General features: G+C 45.1%; 3 long non-coding RNA genes across 3 annotated transcripts; 2 read left to right on the forward strand and 1 right to left on the reverse strand.

The window, feature by feature from the left end:
• Positions 1 to 1018: 1018 nt before the first annotated feature.
• On the reverse strand, positions 1019 to 2698 carry LOC105454157. Its single transcript, XR_974956.1, has 2 exons — positions 2366 to 2698; positions 1019 to 2283 (listed from the first exon to the last, which is right to left on the reverse strand). It is a non-coding gene; the product is annotated as an uncharacterized LOC105454157 (long non-coding RNA).
• A 1328-nt stretch (positions 2699 to 4026) lies between these two features.
• LOC105454159 lies at positions 4027 to 5504 on the forward strand. The gene is made up of 3 exons (XR_974957.1): positions 4027 to 4112; positions 4692 to 4855; positions 5008 to 5504. It is a non-coding gene; the product is annotated as an uncharacterized LOC105454159 (long non-coding RNA).
• Positions 5505 to 9960: 4456 nt separating this feature from the next.
• On the forward strand, positions 9961 to 17416 carry LOC105454160. Its single transcript, XR_974958.1, has 2 exons — positions 9961 to 10238; positions 17078 to 17416. It is a non-coding gene; the product is annotated as an uncharacterized LOC105454160 (long non-coding RNA).
• The last annotated feature ends 3939 nt before the right edge of the window (positions 17417 to 21355 follow it).

Genomic DNA, 21355 nt, shown 5'->3' on the forward strand with positions numbered 1-21355 from the left:
ATCCCAAAAAAGAGATATCCCGAGATTGGAATATTTTTTACTTGGAGATTGGTTAGAAGGATGACTGGTATATAAATTGCAAAAGTAGAAGGTCTACCATTTATATTTGTCACTTTCGTATGTTTAGAGTGCGCAGCAAAGCAAAGAAAATTAGCATTCTTTATATGTCAAACAACTTGAAAGTGCTTTAATTGATTTTTTTTATCTTCATTTGGGATGCGAAATTCTGTTTCACCGGATCGTGTAATCTAAATTTGCACGAACGGCATTACATCGGCAAATTTATTGCGTTAAAAAGTTAATACGTGAATTTTCACATTCTTGTTTTACTGTCCATTTTCTTCATTCTCACAACCTTTAATTTTTTAATAAGCCTCATAAAATCGAGGTAATGGAGTGAGAGAGATTGTCGAGATCCCGACTCAGGATCGTCGATTATGAATCAACGTGCTTGCACATGGAGTTACTTCGTGTTCGATTTTAATTGTATAATTATTAATTTGGAAATGACTACTAATCATCAAGGGATTTAGTCGTTTGGACTGTACGTGAACATGTTTTTAGTATGATACAACGTAAATTTCACTTACGAAATTTACAAAAATTGGTTGCGAATATAGCTATCAATTTAGCTGTAATAATTTTTTCCGCTTGCGTTGTTTGACCACATTGGCGCATTACGATACGATTGTGTTTTGATATACATTGTCAGTACTGAAAATTTATAGTTCGCGTTACGTATGTTATAGCTGATTTTCAGTACTAGCAATGTATATTGGAACAATGTATATTGGTCAATATTTTAAGTTTTTTTTTAATTTTTCACCGACGGGGTGGCGAAATTTGTGCGAATTTAACCTCTCTTTGAGCTTCCCATCGTCGTAAATTAAATTCGAACCAGTCAAAAATTTAACTTTTTTTTATGTGCTAATTTGTTGCTCTAATCGGAATTTTGTACTCACAATCAAACTATTTGGTATAAAATCGCATTTAAAATGAGGAAAGCAGCTTAATGGTATAGAGTCGCCTAATTACTAATTTTTATTTTGTTAAAATTTTTCTTTTTTTGACAATTATTTCGGTCGATTAACAACTATATGTCTAAACATGTAAATACTATTATTTTGTTATGATTTTTATTATTTTAAGTTCGAAGTAAATTTGACTTTGTGTTCGTTAACAGCAACTTTGAAAATACCGTGAAAATATCTGTAGCAATTTGCATTCAAATCAAAGTTTATTTATTAATTTTGACCAAGCTTTTCGGAATTTTGCCCTACTGTGCGGCGGGTCGGGCCAACACAAATCGCGATTTCGCGGAATCGCTCGATTGATTAGACACCGTTATCCCATCGCTCGAGCCGACCGATTGTCAGCCGATGAAAATACATACGTCACACTTGAACGGAATAGGGATTTATTGCGCGTAAAAAAGACTGCGTAAGGTCAACGCTGACGGCACAGACTTTACCTATGATATTTTTTTTCCCCGAGCGAACTTGCATAAAAAAGCGACCTTGGATACTTGGTAATAATTTTTTTTAATGTGACGTAAGTTCATCGGTGGCGTTTAATGCACCGTGCCCGCGCGAACGCTCTGCGTCATCGAATACCATGACATTATTTACTGAAAGCGAACTGTATAATATGGGACGCATCCGAGCGATCGCGCTTTAATTGCGTTCGAGAAAATATTTCACTCCGGTTCGTCCGAGTAGAAATTTTGCGAGCTCGAAGCTGCGACGGAGAGAGATTTTTTTTTTAAAGAGAGATAGCGACTTCGCGTTTCCGTTTCCGCGATCAGAACTACGGCCGGAGGGCTCGAAACTTTTTTTTTCTCTCAAGATCCCTGCCACCCCCTCGACAGGGAGTTTTACAGTCAACTCCGTGCCAAAAAGTCTATTGTATTCTCCATCTCTTGCTCCGAGCATCCATATTCCTTCCCCCTCCCTTCTTCTTTTTCTCTCGCGTTATACCGAGCCGGTCGACCGGCAGCTTCGAGCGCCGGGATAAAGTCACGAGCAGTAATTATGAACGATAGCAGGGGAGAGAGAGGATATAATTGTGATTGATGGAAGAGAAGGGAGGAGCAGGGGGTGACTTCCTTTTAATCTCGAAGCTAACCCTTTCGTTCATCCATTGCCGCTTCTGCTCGGCCGACACCGCACGGCGCGGCGCGGCGCGACGCGACGACGCGATTTTATTACCTCGAACTGTAGGTATCTTTGCGGGGAAAAGCTGGGATCTTGTGGATCTTTATTCCGTTTAAAGTCGAAGCCGGAACTGAAAGAGTTAAAAATTATATATTTTATGAAAAGAGGGTGCACATAGCTAAAAAAATAAAATTTGTTTGTTATTTTAGTACCTATCTTATAATTCATGCCATTTGTGGTGAGCTCCAGAGAGACATATATAAGTGCATATTTTATTTTCATCAGTTTACATTAATCTTATTCAAAACAGATTTAAGCAAATAGGAAGCGGAAATAAAATTTGGGGATTAACGATAAAACGAGCTGTATTAAGAATGTCTAATGATAACGTATGTTTGATTAAAGACTAGGGAAATCGAAGACGTTGAAGGGAGCTGAATTAATAATTATCGTTGTTCTGTACGGGCGAGAATAATGATAGTCTATAGCTTAAACGGACGCTCTAAATCGTCGTTATAAAACACGAAAGAAAGCCTCGCAAAGAGCGAGGAAGCCCGGCGTGTCCGCTTCGTACGCGCATTATCCCCGATGCCTGCCTCTCGCGTGCGTGCGTGCGTGCGTGCTACATGCGTGCGTTACGTGCGTGCATGCGTGCGCACATGCTGCGTTCGTGCGTGCGTACGTACGTGTGTATGCGTGCGCTTGTATGTGTGTGGCGCGTTCGTGTTCTCCTCTCCTTTCTCCGTCGCGTCTCTACGCACTCGACTCCGTAGTCCACGCACCGCCGAGCGAGCGAGCGAGCGGGAGTCTGCGTCGTTTGCGATCAATGCGTGGCACTGCCGCTGGTCGTCATGGCAACGTAGCGCGCCACGCACAACGAGCGAACGATCCGCGTCGATCGTGCGTAAGTGCGTGCTCCGGGCGCGCGCGCGCGCAGGCACGCACGCACGCACGAACACGCGCGTATGACACTCACTTACACGCTCACGCACAGACGGCCTCCTGCGACGTGCCGCGACGAGACTCGCGAAAGACCGCGTGCAGAGGGACGATCGATGGCCCTGCAAACTTCGCGACGGTACTACGAGCACGTGACGCACACTACGACAAGATTGCATTGATTCGCATGATTGCGTGTTAAAATGTTTCAAATCTTTTATCGATACCTTTATTGTATAATTGTAATTTTTGGGTAGTAAACAATTATCCTAAAAAATATTTAATCTATATCGAGGTCGCAAAACTGAATTTTCGCAGCATTCTCTATGCAGACGATTATCTTCGATAACTTCTTTTAGGAAATTACGTCATGTCGCGCGTCTCTCCTAACATAAAAATGAAGATGAGAACTTGATCCTGGGAAATCTTGCGGGCTCAGGCGCAGGACAAAAGTTGCACAGGAATCTCCACGAAATTAGAGCTATTAACAACGCGGCTCTTTTTTTCTGGATTTTCTAGCCTACCGTGTTGACAGCTGTCCCGAATTTCCTGTTGAGTTTTTGTCAACTTACCTGAGTTTTCTTTCCAAATTTATACTTTATAAAGTAACTCGCTTTGCAACGTGAAACCAAAGATTGTTTACGTAACGCATTTTGAATCTCTTGATAATTATTCCATTATGAGCGAAAGTGTTACGTAATTAAGCATTAATTTAATAATAGTTTACTTGCATTCTTCCTAGCATCAACATTATTGTTATTGAATTGATTGGGGTTATAGAGCGTATGTGGAACTTGAAAAAATTCGAGTAGAAAGGAAAGCAATAACTCAAAAGGACAATGCACAGAAATTGTCCTGATGTTTCGCAGCCGCAACCATTCGCGGGAACGACAACGTCAGGTCGCGGCAGATGTTTCTAACGAGCCTCTGCGAGAGAAAGTATCGATCGTGATATCGCTACGATTCGTTGTCCATCATAATGAAGATAAGTCTTGACGACTATGGAGAAATAATTGCCCCGTATGGCGTATTCTGCGTATCGTATTCTGCATTAATGCTTTTTATATTTTAATAATACTTGCAATTACATATTTTTAATCAGGGCCGATATATTATTTAAAGTGTTAAATAAGAACCAGGTCAATTAAACCAGCAGAAAATTTAGTCACAAATTAAAATAATATTATAATATTATAATATTTATTCATAAAAATTAATTACACTAATTTGAAAGTTTTGAACTTAACTTACAATTAGTCATCATCAGTCACAAGTAAAAAATTAATAAATTAGGAAGAGTCCAAAACAAATATGAACAAAAAAATTAGAATGTAACAGTTAAGACGTAAAAATTTATATATACAAAAAAATAAACCGAATAATGCTTTTGTAACATGAAAGATATAAGACAAAACTGTTCGTCATTTACGGAGAAGTGGAGAAAAGTGCAGCCAGCAAAATAAAAATAGTCAAATTGTTAAATTGTAATCTTTGTGGGTGCGCGTCTATAATGTCCAAAAATAAAGTTCAGAATATGGAACTATCAAAAATAAATAGTTATAGTGTAATAATAATTAAAATCTTAAAAACTTACTTTAGATTACTATGGAATTAGACGCAAAGAAATGTGTCTGATACAACAAAATGTTTCGTGCTCTTACGGATGCTAATGAGGACGAATGTCAAGATAAATAAATAATCCGTTGTTTTATTAACAAGTACAGAAGAAGTCAAATTTTAAAACTTGCTGTAGAACACATCTAGTAATTATTTAGACTTTATGTCTTTTTAATGTTCGAATCTATCAAAAAAACTTCACTCACTGTATATGTGATTGATATTTTTGAATTAAAAAAAGTACGAAAGAGAGAGCGAAAAAATACACAGTATATCGACTGTAATACATTTTTCTTAGAATATCTTGCCACTGCGGTTATTGCCCTATTGCAGAAGAGCAAGAAAAAAGAGCATTTAAACCCTTTCAATTGGGGCGATTTAGTGGCAGGCCACTACATCGAAGATGGTACGCGTTGGATAGGCAGAGAGGAGGCGGGGTTATATATACGCGACCCCCAATTCGCTTGAACACCTAGAGTAACCCCTCGCACCCTCGCACTCTGGGGTCCTTCGATGAATTCACCGATCCTCGGTCTGTAGCGCCATCACTATCGCGCGTAAGGTGTTTCACAGATCATGAAGAGAATACAAATTTCAAGTCAATTTCTTAAATTATTTATTTATATTATGTAATATATTTCAAATTACTTCGTAATATATTGCGCAACTGCGTCTTTTTCGATATGCCTCGAGATCACTTTAATTAAGATGACGCAAATTATGGGAAAGATTTTTCACAGCGCGATTAGAAAAGAGAAAAGGTATCAAGCCATGAGAATAAATTTCCCAAAGAATCTGTCTATCTCTGTCTATCTTCTATGTCTCTCTCTCTCTCTCTCTTTCTCTCTTTCGCGGTCCAGGTGATTCTCGCAACATCAGAGGTCAAAGGCCGAAGGGATTTCGTATGGCAAGAGACGGGAATACGAGGGACGATTTTTCATTTTTCGTTGCCCATGAAATACCGACAATGGACGCGTGTCACGACGTTGCAGCTGCTTTCACCGCTGTATTTGACGCAATACGGCACACATGGCGCAAGACCGAAATGCACGAGCGACCGAACTTTCGTCGATCATTTCTGCTTCACCGATGCATTGATACGCTAGATCGATATTTCTTAAGATTCGTTATCAAATAGTATGCATCGCGTGACTATTAAAATACGTAGATATATACTGCATATTTCTTCATGAGAGTTTGAGATTCAATGAATAATCTGAAGAATTTGAATTCTTTTTAAATGACATTTTGATAAAAAGTCATATAATCTTATCTTATATTGGAATTTTGTAGCTTATAAAATAGTAGATATGTGCATAATCTCCCACATTGTGCAAGAAGGACTAACGATGTTATTCAATAGAGAATAATTTTCAATTGAAGATTTGCAACAGCTGAAAGATCGATACAGTTGAAAAGATGCTGAGAATCGATAAAATGTTTCTCCAGATCAGTTGGATTTCGACTTTCGAGAGAAGTTAAAAGAAGTTAAAAGTTCAGGTATCACGAATAGAAGTGAATGACTTTTTGGAAGTGCATCTCAACCTTGTTTCTCAATCTACTACTGCAACTGATGACATTTACACATGTCAAATATCTGCGAACAATTCTACGAAGTAGTCTTTTTTATTTTATTCCTATCCGATCTAGAATTCCTTGCGAGTCACGAGCAAGTAAAATTGTTTCTCGAAACGAATTTGGGATTTTTTGTTGAGAGTCACTGTGTCTACGATCCGATGATGCATTCCGCAGTTTTCCCATCTACCTGATTTCTGTCGACTGATTTATTTCGACATCATTGTAATCTGAACAGCATCTGTCCTCCGAATTTCATGCAAAGCTGCAAAATGACTGCTGCCGAAGCGAAGCGAGGAAAGATTTGGTTTTCAATTCGCTTTTTTTTACAAGACTTGATCGAGCACAACGCGATCTAGTTATAGGGCCGGAAGGGTGATTTATCAAGCGGTCGCATCATTACGTACGAAAGGGACACGACGATGCTGTCGTGATTCGTCGGCCTTCCATCGGGAAGAAGAATACGTATTAATTTATATCTGCATGCGCCTGCTGCTATTGTCATGTTAATCGGGTCTCCACGCATTAGTCGAGCTTTTCGGTGATGCGTGCGTGCGACCGTGCATGCGTGCGTGCGGTACGCTCTTTCCAACCGCACACGCACCGAAGTCGAGAGACAGAGCCAGTAGGGATCTGGGAAACTCGGCCAGAAGGGCTTTTCGGGATGAACTTGGCCCCGGGCCACTCCGCGACTCGACGGGCGGATCCGCCGCTTCGATCGCAAACACGTGATTGACGCGATGCAGGAGATATTAAATCGAAACTCAAATTACGTCGTTATCTCACAATTTTCATCTTCGCTCTTCGACAACAATCGCATCTCGGCGAGTTAATTCGAATACTTGGAACACGAGATTTCGAACTCTCGCGCCGCTTAACATCTGGTTTAACTAACGCAATAATCTAGAAATGATGAATATACCCGCAGCGATCGTATATGTGCGCGCAGTATCCGTTGGAAAAGTTGCGCCCGTATCCCCGTGCGTGAACACCTCGGATAAACATCTCGTTGTACCCTCATCGAAGAGTCGGCAACGACGCGCGTGGCAGGCGAAGATCGAGATTTCCGCGCCAGGAAAATGCGACGGTATTATCGCCGTGTAACACATTTCAGCGTGTTCCCGAAACCCCGAACGCAGCCCAGACCTCTCGAATCCCTGCTCCATTTGCCACATTACGTTACGTTACCGCGTGACTTGTCGGCTTCCGAAATCGCTCGCGTTCGAGGGGGTGGAAGGTGAGAAATTCGTGGGAAGGGTTACGCGTCGGGAATTGCGTCTCGCCCCGGGGCCCGAAAAGTCGTTGATATCGAATCCGAGAGGTCGCTGAAATAAATCGTTAGCCCTCGAGATAGAGGGGGAGAGAAAGAAGCTTTCCGAGGGTCGCGATTGGTTGCTCGAGGGATGAAAGTACTCGAGGCCTAGCCTACGTTTTACGAGCTCTCGCGTTTTTTTCTTTTTTTACGAGTCCCGGAAAAGGAACCAAGTAGTTCGCAAATTAGAACGTAATTCCGTGGAGAGGTATGAGCGAAACGAAGTAAGACCGATTATATTCAAATATATTAAAAATTCGTTGAGGGACAGGAAAGGGATATTCGCATTAATATTGCATATTTTATTGAGATAATTCGTGGAATTTGATGAGTTTTCTAGTTAATTAATTTTGCAGTTGATGAACGCTTCTAAATATACTCTCAATAACTATTATATTTTTTCGAAAGAAGTTTGAGCACGTGCGTTTCAAGTCGCGCAACTTTTGCGGATTCACGATTTCTTTTAGAGATGTGCTCCGCGAAAGCTGCGGAGACCAAAGGAACACATCGAGCATCATCGTTGGCGAGATCATCGGGAACGAAGAAGAAGGAAGCTGTGCTGGAACGGAGCACATCCCCTTGGTCGCTCGCTCGCCCGCTCGCTCACACGCTCGTTCCTTCATTCGCGAGGGGTTGCGACGCGCGTGCGCAACTTTCAACCCCATCCGCGGACTCCTCCCCGTGCCCCCTTCCCCGCCCAACCCTCGTAGCACACGTGCATCGGTCGGAGCCCGCTCCGCGAGCCCCAACGAGATCGCGCCGTCCTCGTTCTCTCCCTCCGCGCTATTCCTCCTCGCTCGTTCCTCGTCTCTCCCCGCCGATGGTGCTGGGTCCTGATGCCGAGTCCTGGGTTGTTCCCGCCATAGCGGGCGGGATGACAGCCGACGAATGCCGAGTACACCCGAATCACGCGCAAGACGAGCGGGCGAAAACGAGCGCGGGCATGCAGCTGTGAACGGGCGAGCGACCGAGCGAGTCCGCGTGCGGACAACCCACAAAGACTATCCACTAATACTACTATTGCTACTACTACTATTACTACCACTACTGTTACTACTAATACTATCACCACCGTCACTACTACTAATCGGAGAGAACTCACAGTGGGCGCGCGGCGGATACGCCGCACTCAGCACGGGATAGCCCGCCAAACCAAAGGTACATACAGTTTCGTTCGTTCCGTCGTAGGAACACGAGGGACGACCGGCGCGTCGTGTCCTATCTTGTTCAACGCGCGACGCTCAGCGTTACACGGTATGAGGGAGGTGTACGTCTCTGCATGAGTGTGTGTGTGTGTGTGAGAGAGAGAGAGAAAGAGAGGAGAGCGCGAATGAGTTGGGGGGAGGGGGATAGAATCGTCGTTTACGATACGTATAAAATTAAAAAGTAAAGCGGCGCGAATGGCGGTGGTGTGCGGAACGGTAGTCCAGGAAGGACAAAGGGAATAATAAAAAATAGTTTTATTTGAGACAGAGTTGCGGCGAAATATCTAGAACCCAAAAAATCGCGGAAAATACGAATCTTCCGGACTACAAATCTGTTTGGTTTGAAATTGAAAAAAAAAAGAAAGATCGAGCATCGACTCGAATGAAGTTTATATCGATGGATCACACGGAGGAACTCCAAAATGTTCGTCGCTGTTCCCGTTGATGGAATTCGTTCCGAATTTCAGAATAGTGCGTGAGGTATCTGCGTGTGCAACCGTGCGTCGAGAAACATAATGAGAGAAGAGGAATCTTTTTTTCTTCGATCAGTTAACTTTGACATTGTTCGCCATCTGCAAGAGAAAAAAGATCAAGCGATAGTGAGAAAAGAAAAAATAGAGTGAGTGTGCGCGACAACGCGCGGTCTTCGAGCTCCTCGGAACTATAGAGGTGTGGCGGCCGAATTTTTAATTTAATTACGAAAAGACGTAGCTCAGTCATCAAATTAAATGGAATTTTTCTCAAGGCAAAGTGCGATTGTGAAATGATTTAAAAATTACATTCGGACGGAGTATCGTATTTCCGCTAAACGAAATCGTTTTGATATCGTTTGAAGAACTCTCGTAAGATATCTCGCGGTGGTGTAAATACAGATCGCCGGGTCGCCGATTGCGATCAAAGTATCCTCGAAGATGAAACATCGCGATCTGCTGCTGCAGAGGGACCAACGCGGAAGCTGCTGGGTCCGCTGATGCATTTTCGTTTGGCTCTGGTCCTTTCGTGTTGATCAGCACCGTCCTCGCCGGCGAAACCACCACCACCACCACCACCACCACCACCACCACTACCACCATCACCACCCATCGCACCACCACCGCCAGCACCAGGCACTGCCAGTGGCATCGTAGCAACCACCACTACCTCCGCCACCACCACCACTGTCGCCGCCGCCGCCGCCGTCGCAACGCCTCCTGCGCTAGCCGGCGGCGGTAGTGTCCTCGAACACGGCATGCACGTATCGTGCTGCGAAAGTTTTACGAGTCTCGCGGTGCGCCAAACGAGAAACGTGTTCGTGTGCCGACGCCGACGTCGGCGTCGCCGTCGAGACGTGTGAGAAAACGGGACAACGACGACTGGCGCGTACCTCCCCGAAAAGAAACAATCCGCTCCCTCCTAGGCTCGACTTACGCACCGCAGCGCGTGTGTGTGGGAAAACAGGTTCTTAGCGCATGCATTACTCCGTTTCCGTCAGCGAGGTTTTATCCGCGTAAACGGGCCTCCGGCTGCTTCCCAGTTATCCGGAGGGAACGCGTGCCTTCCCGCGATTGTAACTTCGATTTTTGTACAATTCTCTTTCGTACGAGTCTTCGCTTTCAGTTTTAATTTCGCTTTAATTTAACGTTAAGTCGCTCGTTGAATGTGTCACTCGCGGCCGAACGCAATCACAGAATTCGGATCGATATGTTTACGTTTATCAGAAAGAGTAAAAAGACTTCCGCGTGCTGTTCTGGCGGAATAAAATCGTCTGAAGTGTGGAGCACTACGATTCTTTGTGTATAGTGACGGCGAACAGTTTTTTCATTTGTCACAACTGTCAGCAGCAAAGGCGAGAGTAAAATTTGTCAATGTCAACGGTAACGATATCTTTGTACTGATCGATATTATCAGCTTTTGAATTAAAGCTCGTCTATGCAGAGCCTCGTTACTAAAAGACATCGGTTTACAACAACAAATTTGCTGGAAAATACAGACCGGGAAGAAATATCGGGGAAAACTTTATTTGAAATCGCGCTAAAAGCGCAGGCTGCCAACACGACTCGTATTTCGAAAACTTTGAAACCGCCGCGCTGCTCCAACGGTCCAACCTGCCTCCATAGTTCTTTTTCGTGATCCGAGCGGTCCGGATAGAAGAAAAAGATTTCGTTTATTCTCTCCAGTGGTGAAACGAACGAACGTCGAAAAATTCATGGATCAATCCTTCGCGTTACATTTTGTTCGTTCTATATAAGTTTCCGTAATAAATCGCTTCTTATCGATTTCTTTTTGATAAACATGAGTATACGACGTAAGTATAACATATGTTATTCTAGTTCCAAAAAGCGTATCAGAAAGCTAATATATTCTAATAATCTAAAAAAATTCGTACGATTACCAACAGGTTTGTTGATTTTACTTGATTTTCGATGTTTCAAATCAAATCCTAAGTAATCAAACCATATCTCGAGACAATATTGTTTTCGATACCGCATATTATTCTCGATATCTTGATTCTTTCGAAACATCTCATACAGCTCTTAAACTATTTGATCATAAAATCACGTATTGTATTACACATTTCGCTCCTATTGTCATAGGAGATATTAATTAATTTTCATTTAAAAAAGGGGGGGGGCAGAAAAATACGACCCCGTGGCAGTTCTCGATTGCCTTCTGTTTAATCGCGTAATATTTTTTTTTACGCAGCACTCTTTTTCCGAAGCCTGTGCGTGGGCTCGGACGTCGTTGCGCGCATTAATCCGTGGTTTAGCGAACCAATTTAAATATCAGCGTCGCGCTCGACGCAATTTTATATCATTTCCGATATCGCGCGCCTGTGTGGGTGGGTTTAACGCTGCGAAAGCCCTCCTGCCGCCCTCCCTGCGCTGGTCCCCGTCCGCGTTGCCCCCGCGCTGCCTTCGTTTGTCCCCCTACCCTTAACACGAACCGTTACGCATCTACACCAGATATGCGTGTTTTACGATGCGTGTCGTCGCTCACTCCGTCGTCTTCTTCATCCTCGTCGTCGTCGTCGTCGTCATCGTCATCGTCGTCGTCGTCGTCGTGATCGTCATCGTCGCCGTCGTACTTCTCCTCGTCACCGCCGTTTGTAAACGAGCGTGTGACCGGCTCTCATACACGATGCTCGTAACGTCGTCACGACGTATACTTTGCGGTATCTTGTGAGAGAAAGAAAGAGAGAGCACGCGCGCATGCGCACGTGCACGCACGTAGTGCATATAGGGTGGCGCATCCTCAGTTTTTGGACGCATTCACAATCGAGACCCGACATCGTAATATGGATGTCTTTTGATTTTTCGCACTTGGGAATAGGTTCGGTTCAAAGTTCGTCGAGAAACGTTTTTCGTTGAAACTACGACAATCTTCCCTGATCCTTCTCGTCGTTCTGGTCTTCCCTTTTCCTCCTGTAATCGGGAAGCGATTCGGCAAACACCCGGGACACCCGGTACACGTACACACGAAGAGCGCGCAGCCGGCCGGCCGGCGAACGTGCGTGCGCTGGCGCGCGCGAATCAGTGCGCGGCCGAATGCGTCGCGTATGCGTGCGCGCCCGTCAAACACAACACATTTTGACCGCGACCAATTTTTTTTCCCGTCTCCCGCCGCGGAAAAGGGCGAGATCGGGGAGAACGCCGGAACGCCGCGCGAGTTGCGACGATACCGTACGCAAAACCGTACAGCAACAAGTGACCTCGACGTCGGTTGGCAACCGGGTGGACGCGATTCGAAGAGTGCCGGTCCTCCCACCCCTGTGTTCGCTCGTTCGTCTGCCTTGCCTGCTTCGCCCGCGCCCGCCCGCTCGCCCGCGGGGTGATCCCTCGATGTTCGCGCGGGCTTCTTTGTTTCCGCGATGCGCCCGGGTTCGGACCGGGATCCGCGACCCGCGCGGTCGTGAGAACCAATGAGTGGTCCTGTGGGTGCAGGGCAAGAAGGAAAGATCTGTTTGGGTTCGCCAAGTGTTGCCCGAGGAAGTTGAGTCTGGTAAAAATAATTACGCGGAAGCGTCCCTTCTCTCTTTTCCCCCTGACCCCGATTACCCTCCCCGATTTGAACGCCGGAAGGATCAAACGCGAGCGTGCAAAACTGTATCACGACTGGTCCTTCGAAGTGGAGCGTCGCGTGGTCTTCGTCTTGGACGGCATCAGAACGAGAGTCATTGAAGCGCGAGACACGCGAGAGACGGTAGGAAGGCAGGACCCGACCGCGTTTGCGTATACGTTTGTGTACGCGAGCAATTCCCGTTCTCCGTTGCCGACGAACGCGCGCGTCGCTGTCAATATAGCGTCCCACCCATTGTCATCTCTCCGTCGTCGATCATCGGCTGCGACAGCGCCGTACAGTCGTCATTAGCCGTCCGCGACGCTCAGGGAATCGGACGAGTCGAAAATCTAATAATAAACGCGCATCCTCCTTTCGTCCGTTTCCGCCGCTCCAGGGAGTTCCGGAGCGGCTGAAGGCTCCGGAGAGAAGGAAGAGGGCAAAAATGAGCGCCGCGCTCGCGCTCAGCGGCCGCGAGCAAAAAAAAGGGGAGAGCTCCGGGTACACTTTCGCCGACCTCGCGCGCGAGCCGGCCGAGCTCTTCGGCTCTCTCGCGACAAAGGCCGCTTGATTCAAGGTCCCACGGATGTGCACGCGCACACGCACCGGGCTCTTCGTGTACGCGCGGCCCGTTCGTCCGCGGCGTGGCGTCCGCGCTGCATCGAGGACGTTGCCGGAATGAAGTTTCTTCAACGAGATCTTTTTTTTTTATCATCGACGATTAAATCTCAAACGCGTTGATAAAATTGTTCGACAATGTTTTCGGACGAGCGCGAAAGTTAGCAAAATTCTCCAAGATTTTTCTAATTTATTCGCTCTCCCTCTTTCTCTCTCAAGTTCGACATAACTGGTTCGTTAAAGAGTGATATTATAAAAGCGTTTCAGATTTTCCTCAGCTCGATTTCGCGGCAGAGATTGAGAAAGCTCGCGATTGCCTGAATTCTCCGAAAAGTTCAAATCGAACTGGTACCACTGTACCGTCGTTGCTTTTCTCGTGCGTTAATCCGCTTTCTCGCACGATGGCATCGCGCTAATTTCGGCATTACGCTGTGGCAAAAATGGCGCGTGAACCGTTTTACCCCTTTTTCTTCCCGATGCACGAAAAACAGCACGATGCGTGCTCGCACTCTCAACAGCTAGTCCGAAGTTAACGACAGAGATGCCATGAAACTTTTGCTGTTTGCGCGAGATTATTTCAGTAGCTTTAAAGATTTGATACACTTCTTTGTCTTACATATATTCTTCATATGTACGAGTTTCTGTATAGGTTTTTACGCATTCTGCAATCTGAATCGTAGAGCTTGTAAGAAGTTAAAATTATCCAGCGCAGTTCAGAAACGTCCTTTCAGTGATGGCGTGAGAATGCCAATTTCTTGCGTTCGATTCGATGGAATGTGAATTGCGAATTATTTAACTTCGCGAAACGACGCGAGCGAGTGCGATTTTTCTCGGCGACATTTGCGTTAGCGACGTACGGCTAATATTAATTCCAAGCGTGTGGAATCTCCGGGTCTCTATGGCAGCTGGTTTATATGCGCTTCTCGGAATTTGCGTTCTGCGTTTCGCCGCACGAAAGAATCCGCAAACGACTCGTTCTCTGCCTCGACTATACGGAGTGTCCCAAAAAAGGTGTCTTTCAATGCCTACATTTTGTTCTCGGAAGAATTTCGTAGTTAAATTCATTTTCTTTGTGAAAAGTTTCTTGTATACTCGAAGCATTTTTTTGATTCTACAAATTTTATCATTAGAGAAAGAAAGAAAAAGAGTGAGAAAGAGAAATTAAGAGCTAGAAATTTTGTTCTTTCTTAATGCAAAATTTGCTGTAAAATAAAGAAATAGTATCAATGGTTCTCATGCCATTTATTTTGGAGTATGAATTGACAAATCTTAATTTTGTAACTCAAATAGTTCGTTAATTAAATCTTGAAGAAATTTTTATTGCAAAAAAAATAAGGAATCGTTTTAATAGTAGGAGTTCAATAATAGGAAACCAACGATCTCAATGTACATTTTTTTTAAATCACCCTATATGTAACGGGCGACGGTGAGATTGAATTTTTGTACATGCACATACATAGTCGATTCGACGAAAGTGCAACCGGAGATGGGGAACTAACGGGTGTCAAATTATTTTTACGCATGTAGTAAGAAATAAAGAATTAAATGATTGCTTTTATCATTTCAGTTTGCTACAAATTGACTTTTCTATATATCGTCAAGCAGATTTAAATTAAATATTCAATCATTCATTATAACATTAGACATCAGAACCAATCAAATTTTTATACATGTTTTTCAGTAAGATTAAGATTTTTGTATTACAATTCCTTTTCTTTCAATTAGGTTTACGGAAAAGACGAGTGTCTTAAATTTATCTTTGTAACTCAGCTTGTATAAAGCTATCATTTTGAACAAAGAATAATACACTATCCAGAATTTATGCGCGCACTATCGGTACGCCAAGATTCGCGACCTTTAAAGACTAAAGTTCGCGATATTCAATGTAAACCAAGATTTATGGACATTAACAAAGTTCAATCGCTAAGACGAGAACCTTGTGAAGGGTCCTCCCACGAAATTTCAACCAGTGTAATCATTAGGATCCGCATAAAATAGCGTACCTCATTAATTATAGTTTCATAATTAGATTGCGCGAAATATAATTTAATACGTTCGTGTGTAGGCGCGTATGTTAAATTAATTGCAAAAGCCAAATTGCAAATTGTGCAAAAGTTAAAGAACAGACATTTCGATCGTCGCGATAACTAAAATTGAAATTCGAAATGAATTCTTAAATTTTTGTGCTGATAAATGTGCGTGCGTATACGTAATATGGTGTGCGTACGCACGTGCAAAGTAAACGGTATCACTCGCGTGTGTGCAGCGCGAAATAGTGGAAGCATCTCCGCAAGGTCGAGCCGTGAGCGAAAGTGCTGGCCAAACGACAGTGCAAGTTCCCAGCGATAGCGAAAGCACGGGCGGTCACAGCTGTAAAGCTATTAGAGTTTGAGGGCGGAAAACGGGACGGCGGAGCGGGGAGGGTGGAAAAGCAACCGCTACATAGCGGGAGCTATCGCCGTCTATATATCTGCGTGCTTCGCGAAAGCCACGCTTACAGTCGCACACGCGCACGTTACCTGGATTATGTACAGGGTAGCGGAAACGAGCCCTATTTTCACTGGACCACCCATCTGTAGTATATCGAAACAAGCCGTCCGTGACTGTAATAATTATCCTTTCATAATTTCGTCCAAATGTATCTCTCACGTTTGCTCATACATGAAATCATGTATACGAGACTAAATTATACGTGAGTAGTTACTCTACACTAGTTCGTGCTGTTTTCGCCACCCTGTGGCAGAGTTTGTACTGTACGCGAATTGTGGTTGTGTGCGTCTGTGTAAGTGAGAGAGAGAGAGAGAATGAGAGAGAGAGAAAGGGGGGAAAGAGCGGGAGATGGTTAGGAGAAAGAGAAGCGGCGAGAGAACGAGAGAACAAACATCGATCGATATTTCGCGAAGGGCTGGCAGCCCGATTTTAACGACGGCGACGAAACTCTCGCGACTGCGAACAAGTCTTTAGACTTAACGATTTGAACGATAAAGTCTACATGGATTTCAATAGTCTAAATATTAACTTTTAAAAGACAAATAGATTTATTAGATTGAGAAAACAAATAAAGATTAACTTTTTTATTTTCTAATTTTTTGAAAATAATTTTTGTGAAATTATCAATTTTGTCGAGGAAGTCTGTCAACAGCGGCACGTCCGTCTCTTACGTATTCGATCGGGTTGCTCCACTCGGAATGATGCGACGAGTTCAAAGCCATCGTCGGACTTCTAAGCAACGTGAATGAAACGGCTAGGCGTAGCGTACGCGAGTATCAAAGCGAACGTACGAGTTGGTGTGCGAATACCAGCGCCGAACGTAATAGTAGCCTTGGCTTAGCGATGGTCACGTTATAAGCAACGTCTGTGACACATTCTCGTATAGTCTCGCGTCACGTGCGCGCTCCCGCTCGCGTGATGTATAACGTATTCGCTGATCCGTGCTCGCAGTTTCATTTTTTTTTCTGTTTGATTTTTCCACCCTCGAGTACGACGTGCACAAGTCGCGCTTTACGAATCAATTTAACGCCGACCGAGTAATCGTTTTATCGGGATAACTTTTCATCTTCTCGTTATACATAGAAGCGGCACAAATGTCTGACGGACAAATCCCTCTGTTTCCTCTGTTTCAGATCGTACAAATCAACCGCCTTCTAACAAGCCACATTAACCTCAAGTGATTTCTATTTTCTTACAAAACGCGAAAGAAATATGTAATTAGTATGTTTATATCGATTTAAAGAAGGAACACACAAAAAAAAAGGATATCCCAAGAGCTTAGGTTCAGAAGAAGACAAAAGTTTAAGAGCTATATTAGCTAATAAGTGTACAAAGTATATCTAATTAAAGGAGGAAGACGAGAAACAGATAAAAACAAACAAATAAATAAACAAGTCCGCCAGTGCCAAATTGAGAAAGAAAGCAAAGTGAAAGTGATCGTTGTAACAGAGAGAAAGAGAGAGAGAGAAAGAAAGAAAGCAAGAAAGAAAGAGAGCGAGAAAATAGAGTACAATAGAGTAAAATTTATTTTATCTGAATAAAAGAAATAATAATCTTTTAGGCACACATATGCAGTGTTATCTACAAATTTCATAAGAATAAACGCGATCAAGTGCAAACGTACAGCATTTTAATTAAAACAGAAGGAATAGAGAAGAAGAGTGACAGAGTAATACAGTGTGAGAGGACCGTAAACCAAAGAACCTACCATTTTTTCTATTAATCATTCATCGAATAACAATAATCTCTCGTCAAGTGAAATAATAGTGAGACACACACACCGATTCCTTCGTCAGAGCCAGAGTAATTAAGCGAGCCCGCATACAATTTTGTAGAGGTTTATAGAAATAGCCGTAAAATATAAGTGCATTTTTTAAACTGGACGCGTCACGTGACAGATTTTCGCCAAGCGAAAGGAAGAAGAAGCAGACAAAGGGAGGAATCAATCGGATTCGCTTGAACACTCCCAGAGCAACCGATCTACTTCAGTTCGTAGCCTAAACCTGTTGAGTACAAAACGACACAGAGTTATAAAAAGATATAGATAGACAGAACGGAAGAGAAAGGAAGATCGAGAAAAGTGAGAGAAGAAGAACGAGAGAACGAGCGTAATATTGAAGGATAGACAATTACCTGGGAAATTACGTGCGACCGAAAACACACGGGTCCAGACAAGTGTAACTATTCCGGTATCGACTACTCGCGAGATAAGAGTTTGTGCGAACATCGCGAATGCCAATCGCGGACGACACTCCGTCGTTATCGGGGAAATCGGACCTCTAGGATCCGATTCGACAGATTAACGGGAATCGGAGTGCGATCAAGTCGATCGAGAAAGGCGCCAATGTCGCGTACAAGAATTTCGTTGAATATCCGCTCGAGAAAGACCTGCAGATAATCTCGAGCCTTCGGATCCAAAGAGGACCAGGGAGAGAGGACCGCTCGCGCGATCCTCGGGAGGTTCCAAGAGGAGAACCACCACCAAGTGGAAACGCGAAACTCGCAAAACCGAGTGGAGGAGTTAAAGTCGCGATGACGTGGCGGGGAAGATGAGCGCCGAGGTGACGAAGGAGGTCGTCGCCACCGAGAGGGTCCCGACGAGCCCTCCGGCGGCGATCGCGACCTCACCGGGCACGGTCGGCCCCGGCGACCTGTCGGCGCGGCATCTGCCGCCCTTCAGCAGCTTCGCCGGCGACACGATGGACACCTCGACCCTGCCGCCGCTCCACACACAAGACGTCCCAAATCTAATAGGTTGGGACTACTACGAGGGCCTGACCGGCCGGCTAATCGACGTGGTCCCGGCGAGCCAGTACAGACCCTGGGAGTCTAAAGGCGGCGGCGTGGAGGGACTGCCCAGCTTTGCAAGTCAGTTTACCGCCCCGAGTGAATCCGAACCTCAATTGACGGCTTTGACGCCACTGTCACCGGCGTCCATTTCGCACTCGCCGCCGGTTACGTCGGCCGTGGGCCTGCCGAGCTTCCACACACTTGGGGCACCGCTCCCGGCGCCGCATCCGCATCGTGGATCGGTCGGTTATCCTCTGGTACCGGCGCCAGTACAGGCTCGGGAGGTCCCGTCTCTGCAGCAGCAAATGCTCGACGAGCGTCACATACAGCTCCTGGGCTCCAACCCGGTCCAAGCGTTTCCGCCACCTCCACCGGGCCATCCGCATCATACAGTGCTGACGGTAGTGAAGCCCGAGTACCCGCAACTGCACCATGCGAATTTCCAAAACCCAATGTCGACCGTGCTGGACTCATCGCCGACTTCACGGCCGATTAGCATCGACGGCCGTAAAAAGGAGCGCAGAAAAATCCGTGCTGGTTCAATGGAGTCGGAGGATGGTGGCGGCGGCGGGGGCGGTGGCGGTGCCGGCACCGGCAACGTAGAAAGTTCCGGTCAAGTCGCCGCCGTCTCATCCACAGCGAATCGCGGCGTGCACCATCTCGGCGGGGGTATGACTGACGGCGACGGTGACGGTGGCCTTGGCGATAAGCCGGCGAAGAAAAAGCGGAAGAGATGCGGGGAGTGTATAGGCTGCCAGCGCAAGGACAATTGCGGGGATTGCGCGCCGTGCAGGAACGACAAGAGCCATCAGATCTGTAAGATGAGGAGATGCGAGAAACTCACGGAGAAAAAGGTGAGTGAACCATTAAATCATGTTATTGACATCGTGTTATCGGCATTTATTTAAATCTTTTTCACGTTATTTGCGTAAATGTGATGTGCGTATTGCTGTAGATAGTAATTTGCGTTAAATGTAAAAATATGTAGCTCTGTGAAAAATCGCACGATTACTATAAATCGCGAGTAGACATGCTATCCCTCGGCAATTGGTTCTGCGAAATCTCGATAGACACGCGCGATATATAGCCGTAAGAAGGTAGAAACGTCCAGACAAAACGCCGTTAGCGGACGATGTATATATATGTATAATTTGAACTTGGCCTCGATGCTTGAATGTGCCGTGAATCCCTGAGGGAAATACAGAAATACAGATAACCGAGGTGGTTTATTATTGTAGCGACGTTGAATAGGGGGTTGGTGGATTGACTGGCTTGACTGTTCAGCTGCTACCGTACAACTAGGGATGGCGTGAAACTACCTATAATCCTGCGTTTGATCAAGACCGATTTGAAATTGCCACATCGATAGGGTACTATATGTTAGATAGAAAATTTCAATCTGTATCTCGTCTGTATCATTTCCTGTTTCACAAATGCAGAAGGTCTTTCATAAAGAAATTAATAAAATAAAATATCATCTTTGTACCGTCAATACGTAAATTCGATGCACGCGCGCAACATAAACGCGTTGAAAAATCACCGCAATCTATTTCGATCTGATTAGTGATCCAAGAACGCGCGGCGCATATGTATACATCGCGATGATTGTACGAACGCCCGACGCCCCGGGAAGGCGAGGCGCGCAGCAACAACGACTCTCGTAAAGCGGCCTCGCTTATCGTAGGGCAAGTTCAAGGCTCACCGCGGGTCATAATAATCGCGTATCGAACTTCGTTTCTCGTTCAGAAACAGGCGTGTTGTTTGCCGGCGACACGCGCGCCGTACCGCACGTCTCGCCCCGACGCCGATACAAGACCGCCGATAACATTCCGCTATTTATCAATTAGTATTTCGATTTATTTTATCGATGCACTTTACAGCTTCCCGATAGCGTGCTGTAATTTAATTGGCAATTTAAGAGGACCCAGGTATATATACATATATTTTTTACGAAAATTCTCTTTGTTTTCCCAATCAATAACGCGGCGATGATATAAAAGTGAAATTTCGGGCGTTTTCCGAGTTTCTCGGAAATCATGCAGATTTCCAAGTCAATTCCAGAAGCTCGATCTCTCTCCTATCTGCCAACGTGTCAGATTTCCCGCGACTATTTCTGGCGACGCCGAAAGTCACGGCGGGGCCCGAAAAGAAAGGGATGATAGATCGCTAAGAGTCGAAGACCGCTGTGTACAGGCGCGCCGTCACAACAACCCCGCAACCCCCGAGAACTTAACACCCTCTTTTATCCCAAGGGAAGGTACGGCCGTCCCCGCTCTGTCTTTCCTTTCGCTCGCAAGAAAGAACTCTGCCCTCGGTGAGTTCATCGCACACCTGCTGTCGAGAGAGGCCGTCGTATTCACCCTTCCCCTTGACTGCCGGTCTGATTTTTATCGCCTTCCTCCTTGTTTTGACCCGATTTCTCATAAACACGATGGATCATTGACCCACCGCATCTTCGGAGCATCTTCGCACCGCTCCTCTTACCCGTCTTGCTCGGATAACGGATAACAGCACATGACAAAACAAAAAAAAAACCAACGAAATGAATTTTCGTATCCGCGCTTCTTGCACGGTGCAGCGTTTCATTAGACGTGACCGTGTACTCGTAGATTTTACGGATT

Source organism: Wasmannia auropunctata, unplaced genomic scaffold (assembly GCF_000956235.1).
Source record: "Wasmannia auropunctata unplaced genomic scaffold, wasmannia.A_1.0 LD335988.1, whole genome shotgun sequence".
Taxonomy (NCBI): Eukaryota; Metazoa; Arthropoda; class Insecta; order Hymenoptera; family Formicidae; genus Wasmannia; species Wasmannia auropunctata.